Source organism: Dromaius novaehollandiae, chromosome 13 (assembly GCF_036370855.1).
Source record: "Dromaius novaehollandiae isolate bDroNov1 chromosome 13, bDroNov1.hap1, whole genome shotgun sequence".
Classification (NCBI taxonomy): domain Eukaryota; kingdom Metazoa; phylum Chordata; class Aves; order Casuariiformes; family Dromaiidae; genus Dromaius; species Dromaius novaehollandiae.
Window position 1 is genome coordinate 25,565,023 of NC_088110.1, and position 8,345 is coordinate 25,573,367.

General features: G+C 62.1%; 1 long non-coding RNA gene across 1 annotated transcript; it reads left to right on the forward strand.

Moving 5' to 3' along the window:
• The first annotated feature begins 437 nt into the window (after positions 1-437).
• LOC135329806 (uncharacterized) lies at positions 438-2,844 on the forward strand. The gene is made up of 3 exons (XR_010391509.1): positions 438-1,561; positions 1,971-2,137; positions 2,330-2,844. It is a non-coding gene; the product is annotated as an uncharacterized LOC135329806 (long non-coding RNA).
• Positions 2,845-8,345: the final 5,501 nt, after the last annotated feature.

Sequence of the window (8,345 nt, forward strand, 5' to 3'; positions counted from 1 at the left end):
TGAGGCGAGCGTGTGCCTTCGGGTGGCCGCGGGTGTCGGGCTGTGTCCTGCCAGCCGGGGCCGTCGCTGCGTGGAGGCGGCGGGGCGGGGCGGGGGGGGGGGAGTCGGGCCGGGGGCCGCGCCGCGCCGGGTCTGCGCGGCGCCGGGTCTGCCGGAGCGCGGCTCTGACTCTCCCTTTTGCGTGTGTCGCCTGTAGGGCCCCGGTTCCTCCCCAGCGCGGGCCGGGGCGTGCGCTCGCCCCTGCGGACGCAGCCTGGAGGAGTGTGTGTGGGGTGCCTGCGCGGGGGTCTGGATGTCTCTAGCAGCGGCACGGCAGCCTGATGCCTCCTCTCGTCTGGGACGCGGGGTCCTTGGGGAGTTCCCTGCTGCCTCCTCTGGCGTTCTCTGCGAGCTCATAGATCCCTCCACCTCCTCTCCCCCCCCCCCCCCCCGCCCCGCTCCCCTGTCTGGTGGGGTGGGAGACCGGTGGCTGCTCCCGCCGAGCTGAGAGCCACGTAGGGCACCCCATGTGCTCACTACGCATCTGGGATGGCACCCCTGCCCTGAGGGCCCCGCAGAGTCCCACCCTTCCTGCAACCAGCCCCCCCAGAGCCATTAAACCACCCACAAATCCTGCCCCAACACCCCCACAGGCCCCAAAACGCCTCCGAGCCCTGCCGCAATGTTGTCACTGACTCCAGACCTTCCCCTGCACTCTGTGCAAGGCCCCAAACATTCCTCAAACTGCTGCCAGACCCAGTGCCCGCAGCAGTGAGGCGTTCTAACAAAGATGGGGTGCGATGTGCGTCTCCGCCTCGACTCAGTCCCGCTTTAGAGAAACAGGAAGTTACAGCACTTCCTGGTGAAGAGTGTTGACGGGTGAATGTGCGGATGACAAAGAGACTTTTCTCTCTTTTCTTCTGAGCCGCCTCTCAGAAGCCTCTGTGTGTGCACGATGTGGCTGATCTGGGATAATCGTGCTGTGCGCAGTGCTTAAGGAGAACATTGCCCTAAAATGGAGGGCTAAGGAATAGCCTAAAAAACCTAAAAGGCTCGGGAAGAGCAAAAGAGAACACCGATGGGCTCTGGGAAGCCCCAGTGATGCTAGCGAAAACAGCGTGGCTTTTAGGCACCTCCTCAGAGCAGCAGCAATGTCTCGCTCCAGCCTATGGGACAATGGGGACTCTTAATTACCGCCTTGAATTACCACAAGTGTTGCAAAAGCAGAAGGGACTAGGGAGCATGCAGAGCAGGTTATGGACTATATGTCAAGTTTAAACAAGCAACAAGCCCCTCTGCAAACAGAAACAGGTTTAGCCCTAAGTAATAGAGGAAGGTAGCTGTGAGTAACGTGAAGCGAAGCGGTGACGTCAGTCACCCCGAAAGCCTCGGAGAAGCGGTCTGAAAATCTGGTACCCTCGCGACCTCGGCAGTCTTTTTGGTTTGTTTGGCAGGGTAGCCCACCGAAGGGGGACATCTCGAAGAGAAGCAGCAAGACCTGGGGATCCGGTGGTTCATTTTGGTCGTCGCCTGTGAGGCCAGCATGCAAGAGTAAGAGGAAGCTAGGAGCAGTCTCAAAAAGGTAATAGGTCTGAAAGGGAGACAGGCAAATCGAGGGCTGTCGTTCCTCCACGTAGTTAAAGACCGAGAGAGTTGTCGGTTAAGCGCATGCATACGAGGGTTTGCGAACAGTAACAATAACACTGAAGCGGAATAAAATAAGGTTTCGTGGAAGATGGCGTTAGGAAGGTATTAGGCGACGTGCCCGCCTGCCTAATAACCTAGCCCTAATTGCTGTGTGTAACGTTTCCAGACCGTTTACCCTGCAACGTATGGTGCAAAGTGCCGTATTAAGACCTTTCCCTTAAGGAAAAGAAGAAGGAAAAAAGAAAAAAAAGGGGGAAAAAGAAAACAGGGTAAAGAGAAAAAGATCATGCATAAACCTAAGCGTTTCACTGGAAGTAAAACGCGAGTTTATCGCTTCCTTACAGAGATGGAACCGAGGACAGCAAATGCTGACGAGGAGAAGAGACGGACGAGCGTTTGCTTGCGGTTAATACCGAAGGGACGGGATGAAACAAGGAAGCCAGAATGCAGCGGCCCCTCGATATCACCAGGAACTGCTACAGGAGGAGGCGTTCTGGCACGGGTAACTAGGGTAAGTATCGCTGATGACCGTTAGCAGTTATTTCGGCCTCCCCGAGGCAGCGCTGAGGACTGAGTAACCCGTTCCTACCCTGTGGCTGCTGTTGCCTGTATCTGCCTTAGCTTTGCTTTGGCTGTTTCTCTTTTGTTTTGTTATCGTACACGCAGCTACGGAAAGGAATAGATGTCATACTTACTTTTTTAGATTAATTGCCACGGCTGAAGTTGAAGAGACCAAGAAACGTAAGCCCCGAAGGGGCACATCTTGAAGAGAGGGGGCTAGACCTAGCGATCCAGTTGTTCGTTTTGGTCGTCGCCTGTGAGGCCAGCATGCAAGAGTAAGAGGAAGCTAGGAGCAGTCTCAAAAAGGTAATAGGTCTGAAAGGGAGACAGGCAAATCGAGGGCTGTCGTTCCTCCACGTAGTTAAAGACCGAGAGAGTTGTGGGTTAAGCGCATGCATACGAGGGTTTGCGAACAGTAACAATAACACTGAAGCGGAATAAAAATAAGGTTTCGTGGAAGATGGCGTTAGGAAGGTATTAGGCGACGTGCCCGCCTGCCTAATAACCTAGCCCTAATTGCTGTGTGTAACGTTTCCAGACCGTTTACCCTGCAACGTATGGTGCAAAGTGCCATATTAAGACCTTTCCCTTAAGGAAAAGAAGAAGAAAAAAAAGAAAAAAAAGGGGGAAAAAGAAAACAGGGTAAAGAGAAAAAGATCATGCATAAACCTAAGCGTTTCACTGGAAGTAAAACGCGAGTTTATCGCTTCCTTACAGAGATGGAGGACAGCAAATGCTGACGAGGAGAAGAGACGGACGAGCGTTTGCTTGCGGTTAATACCGAAGGGACGGGATGAAACAAGGAAGCCAGAATGCAGCGGCCCCTCGATATCACCAGGAACTGCTACAGGAGGAGGCGTTCTGGCACGGGTAACTAGGGTAAGTATCGCTAATGACCGTTAGCAGTTATTTCGGCCTCCCCGAGGCAGCGCTGAGGACTAAGTAACCTGAGGGGCTCTGGCCTGGGTTAGGGCAGAAGTGCAGGCAGGCGGGATCAGGCATTTTCCTCTCAGCTCTCCAAGCTGAATCCTAGCCCTGAAGGAAAAAGCACTGGGGGGAGGCTACTCGGACACCTGCCACGTCGAGGGCAGGGGCAGGAGCTGACCCTTCCCCGACGGACGGACGGACGGACAGACGCTGGTGCGGCGGTGACTCTTTGGATATCGTAGGTAAGGGGAGGCACGCTGGTGCCGAGCTCCAGGGCGGTTTGCCTGAACACGATGCCCGGGGCAGGAGGTTACGCATTGTGTCCGGGGCTGGGAGCTGGTCCCCGAGTCCCATGTACTTGGGAGTGCCTGCGCTTGCCAGGGAGCCCGGTGCTGTTCCCAGAGCTGCGGGGAATTTCCCTTGCGTTGCCTGGACCCTCGGGGCTCTTGGGGGTGTTTCCCCTCATCGCAAGGGCAGCCAGAGCCCCTCCAGGGCTGCGTGAGGTCCCCGAACCGCTCCCGGATTTGCTTTTGGCACTCCGCAGTGTCGCTCGTGTGCCTGGGGCAGCCTGCAGGCGCCATCCTGTCAGCCGCGTTGAGCCCTGCGGCGTGCCTGGTGACCCCTCTGGTGTGCGCCAAGGCCCTTCCTCTGTATTTTGGTCTGCCCCAGAGCCCTGCACTTGCCCTCTGATGCCCTCAGGACCCCTCAGTTCACATTCTGGGTTGCCCCCGAGCCCTCTGCGTGCCTTTCGGTGCGCCCCGTGGCCCCGTGTGTGTTTTGCGGCACGCCGCAGAGGTCTCTGTTTAGCTTTTTCTCCTGTCCTGGAGTTTTCTGGGTGCTTCTGGGTGTGCCCCAGGGCCCTCCTTTTGGTGCCCCCAGAGTCACTCTGTTTGCTCTATCGTTGTTCTTTTTTTTTTTTTTTTTTTTTTTTTTTCTTGACTTGTGTTGCACCCAGAGCTCTCGATTTGTTCTCTTGTGCTCCGCATACTCCCCTTTCCGCACTCTACACCCCAGGCAGGGCTCTCCCTTCAGCTCTCAGCAAGCTGCTGTCAGGAGAGTGGGGGTGCCTCTGCTGCCCTGGCAGCCCCAGCTGTCCCTGAAGGGGCTGATGGCCAGGCCCCCTGCCCAGTTCCTGCAGGCCCACAGCTGCGGGCCCTGGGGCTGGGATGAATGCCAGGGGGAGCTGGGTGGCAGGACAGGCCCCAGGTGGGGCTGATGGCAAGGGCAGGCCCACATTTGGGGGCTGGGGCCGCAGTTGGGGGGAGCTGGCGCTGGGGCAGGAGCTGGGCAGCGGAGCTGCCACGGAGCACGGCCCTTCGGGCCCAGCCCGGCGGCCGCCCCGCGGAGGAGGTGAGCGGGGCCGGGGGAGGCGCACTGCAGGCTGCGGGTCCCGCATGTGCCGGGGGTCCCGGCGGCTGGGAGCGTCCCGGGGCCACGGAGGCGGGGGGAGGAAGGGGGTGCGCCGGGGCTGTGGTGCGGTTTACTGCGCGGTCGGAGGAGCGCAGGGGGGGGGTCTCCTGTGTCAGCTCGGGAGCGTGTCGGGGAGCGGGGGGAGGAGGGTCGTGGAGGGGCGGGGGCAGTGTCGGAGCTGAGGCGGGGCCGGTCGCGGGGGTGTCGGGGGAGCCCCGGGCCGGTGGTGGGGCTGGCGGGGCCGCGCTCGGGGCTCTGCGGCCGTTTCCGGGGGGGACAGGGGGGAAGGGGAAGGGGGGCGGGACGGAAAGGAACGGAATGTGCCGAGGGTCAAAGGTGCCCCAGCGCTGCGGGTGGGGGGCGGGCGTTGGGGTGCGGGAATGCGGGGAGCCGTAGCTTTCGGCGCGGCATGCCGGGAGCAGTAGTCTTCCGGCACTGGGCTTCCGGTGGGGCCTGTTTGTTCTGAGCGCGGCATGCTGGGAGCGGTAGTCTTCCGGCACTGGGCTTCCGGGCCGCCCTTTTCGCGTGCACGGTATGCTGGGAGGTGTAGTCTTCTCAGGCGGGGCTACTGGGTGACCATGCTGCGCCTCTCGAGGTGGCCCCGCGGGGGTGGGGGGCGGCGGCGGCAGGTCCCTGCCAGCGGGGTTCCCAGCAGGCGGCCGCGTGGCAGGCCAGGAGCTGTAGTGCCCGCTGGGTCTGTTCCTTACTGGACATGTGTCACTCACGCCTGAGTCCCCACAGGTCACGGGGGACAGTGGAATGCCCCTGTTTTTCCCCAGTACAGGGCAGGAAGTGTTTTCCATCTCCGATGGTGTTGCAAGACAACCTTGGAAGCTCAGAAAGAGTGTTCCTGCTGTTTGAACTAGGCAGATGAGGAGAACACCCCCCCCCCCCCCATTTCCTGGGAGGAAATAATTCTTTAATCAAGGCCATGCTAGAAGTGCTAAAGCCTTAAAGAAATAGTAAATCAAAATGTTTTGTTTTCTATGTAGACGTTGCCAATTTAGCAAAGGAATTCGAGGTATCCCCGAACTGAACTGTCCTCATTATAATACAAGAAAATCACGCCCATAGGTCAGAAAGACCTGTGCCTGGGTGAAGACCCCTCCCCTGAGCATGCGTAGTTTTAAAATGGTGTGTAAGCAATATTAGAATTGTATGTAAATCACTAACCAACCGGTGTAAGAGGGAAAGTTGCAAACCTTGCAACTTGTATAAATGCTACTTGGAAAGCCGGGGCGGGGGGGGGAGTTGCGCTTGATTTGTGGGGAAAACACCGAGCAGCCAGGCTTGCACAACTCTGAAATAAATAAGCAAATGTCTCTCCTGAGCGTGTCATTATTGGCTTAGTGCACAGCGGGCAACGAATCCGCTTTTCGGACAGCAGCGTGACCAGGCAGGGTTGTCCCCGGGGGCTGGGGCTGTCCCTCTTGGAAATGGGGAGGGCGGGAAGAGTAGGAGGGGTGCTGCGGGCTCCTGGGGGTCGTAGCTTTGCTCAGGATTGGGGCCGGTTAGGCAGCTGCTGGGAGGAGTGGCGGTGCTGGGAGGGCACGGTGCGGAGCTGTCCTGCTGTGCAGCGCAAGGGAAAGTCGACCAGCACCGTTGCTGTCCGAGGACCCTGGAACAGCCCGAGAGACCCTGGAACAGCCACCCCACGGACACCGTGTCACTGCCTCGCAAGGCCACTGCATGCAGGTACGTTTGACTACATCCGGCAGAAGAAATGTAAGCCGAAGGATCAGGGCAAATAGCTGCTTGTCTAGGTTTGTTACCTAGCGACGCGCTGGCAAAGCTTTTTATGAACACCCGTACTCGATCGAGTGCGTATTCATTCTGTGAATATTAATTACTGCCAGACCGCGTACGTCACTGATGCTTTAAAGCAAGTCCGTGGCGCTGGGGTAGCACGTGTAGTGGAGGCTAAATGCAATAATACCTCGTTTTGATGTTGTTCTCTTATACGAAAGCACTTGGAGCAGATTAAGACATTTCTCGTCCTATTTTGTTTATTGAGTGGGCCCTGATACTGGGGAGAAGCTGCCGTGAAGCAGACCTAGTAGTCAGCTTCCTTAGAGAAGGCGTCTTGTCCTGTATTTGAGGGCTTCCGGTACGTTTTGACAGACAGTAGTGAGTGACGGGTTTCCTTTGGACCCCCCGGGGAGCAGAAAGTTCTGCCGGGAAGGCAAAATGTTTCTTGCGGCTGGGTTGGAAGAAGCTGGCTGCTGATGCAAGGCAGTGACAATTCTGGGGAGTCGCGGGAAGTTTTGAAAAGACGGTCGTTCCCTTTGCTAGAAGGCTATGCACTTCGGTTCCTAATAGCTGTAGTAATGAAGCCAGGTAAGCGTTCGGGAGGAGCCCAAGCCACTTTTGCCTAGCGAGTATTTTGCAAGGGGGGCAGGAAAGCGCTGCGCCCTGCTCCTTGCTGCCCTCGCGTGTCTGAAAGGCGGCACTGCACGCGGGAGGGGGGCGCGCTCACGGCTGCCCTCGCGTGTCGACAAGGCAGCACTGCAGCCGCCGGCGGCCACCGCTGCGTACGGAGACCGTTGCGGGCAGCCGGCGCACACGTGCGCGCTGCCGGTCGCCGCGTTGGCCGCTACTCTGCGCTCTCTCGGGGACGGGTAAGCGCAGGGGCCGCGCTCGTGCCCCCTGCCCGGTGCTCACGGACCGGGAGCGCTTTTCCCGAGAGGGCTTTTCCTTCTCGGTGCTTCCTGGGGGCGCGGGGACGGGCAGTGCCGTCTCGGAGCTGCTCCGCGGCGCTCTCTCCCCGGGGCAGCCCCAGCGCCTGCTCGCTGAAGCCCGCCGCTCTCTCGGGCGCGGGCAGAGCAGCCTCGGGGCGCTCGCTGCTCGGCCTGAGCGCCGGGGTGGCGCGGCGGGCTGCGGTTGGCGCGCGGGAGCCGGCCGGCTGCAGCGCGGCGCTGCGACCACGCGAGGGTGGGGCCATTGCGGGTCTGGGCTGCCTCGCGCTGCGCTCCCCCCGCCCCTGGCGCTGCGCTCCCCCCGCCCCTGGCGCTGCGCTCCCCCCGCCCCTGGCGCTGCGCTCCCCCCGCCCCTGGCGCTGCGCTCCCCCCGCCCCTGGCGCTGCGCTCCCCCCGCCCCTGGCGCTGCGCTCCCCCCGCCCCTGGCGCTGCGCTCCCCCCGCCCCTGGCGCTGCGCTCCCCCCGCCCCTGGCGCTGCGCTCCCCCCGCCCCTGGCGCTGCGCTCCCCCCGCCCCTCGCGCTGCGCTCCCCCCGCCCCTGGCGCTGCGCTCCCCCCGCCCCTGGCGCTGCGCTCCCCCCGCCCCTGGCGCTCCGCTCCCCCCGCCCCTCGCGCTGCGCTCCCCCCGCCCCTCGCGCTGCGCTCCCCCCGCCCCTCGCGCTGCGCTCCCCCCGCCCCTCGCGCTGCGCTCCCCCCGCCCCTCGCGCTCCCCCCGCCCCTCGCGCTCCGCTCCCCCCGCCCCTCGCGCTCCGCTCCCCCCGCCCCTCGCGCTCCGCTCCCCCCGCCCCTCGCGCTCCGCTCCCCCCGCCCCTCGCGCTCCGCTCCCCCCGCCCCTCGCGCTCCCCCCGCCCCTCGCGCTCCGCTCCCCCCGCCCCTCGCGCTGCGCTCCCCCCGCCCCTCGCGCTGCGCTCCCCCCGCCCCTCGCGCTCCCCCCGCCCCTCGCGCTCCGCTCCCCCCGCCCCTCGCGCTCCCCCCGCCCCTCGCGCTCCGCTCCCCCCGCCCCTCGCGCTCCCCCCGCCCCTCTCGCGCGGTCCTGGGCCGGCGCACGCGCGGTGCGGCGGCGCGAGCCCTGGGCGGCCGGCGCACGCGCGGTGCGGCGGCGCGAGCCCTGGGCGGCCGGCGCACGC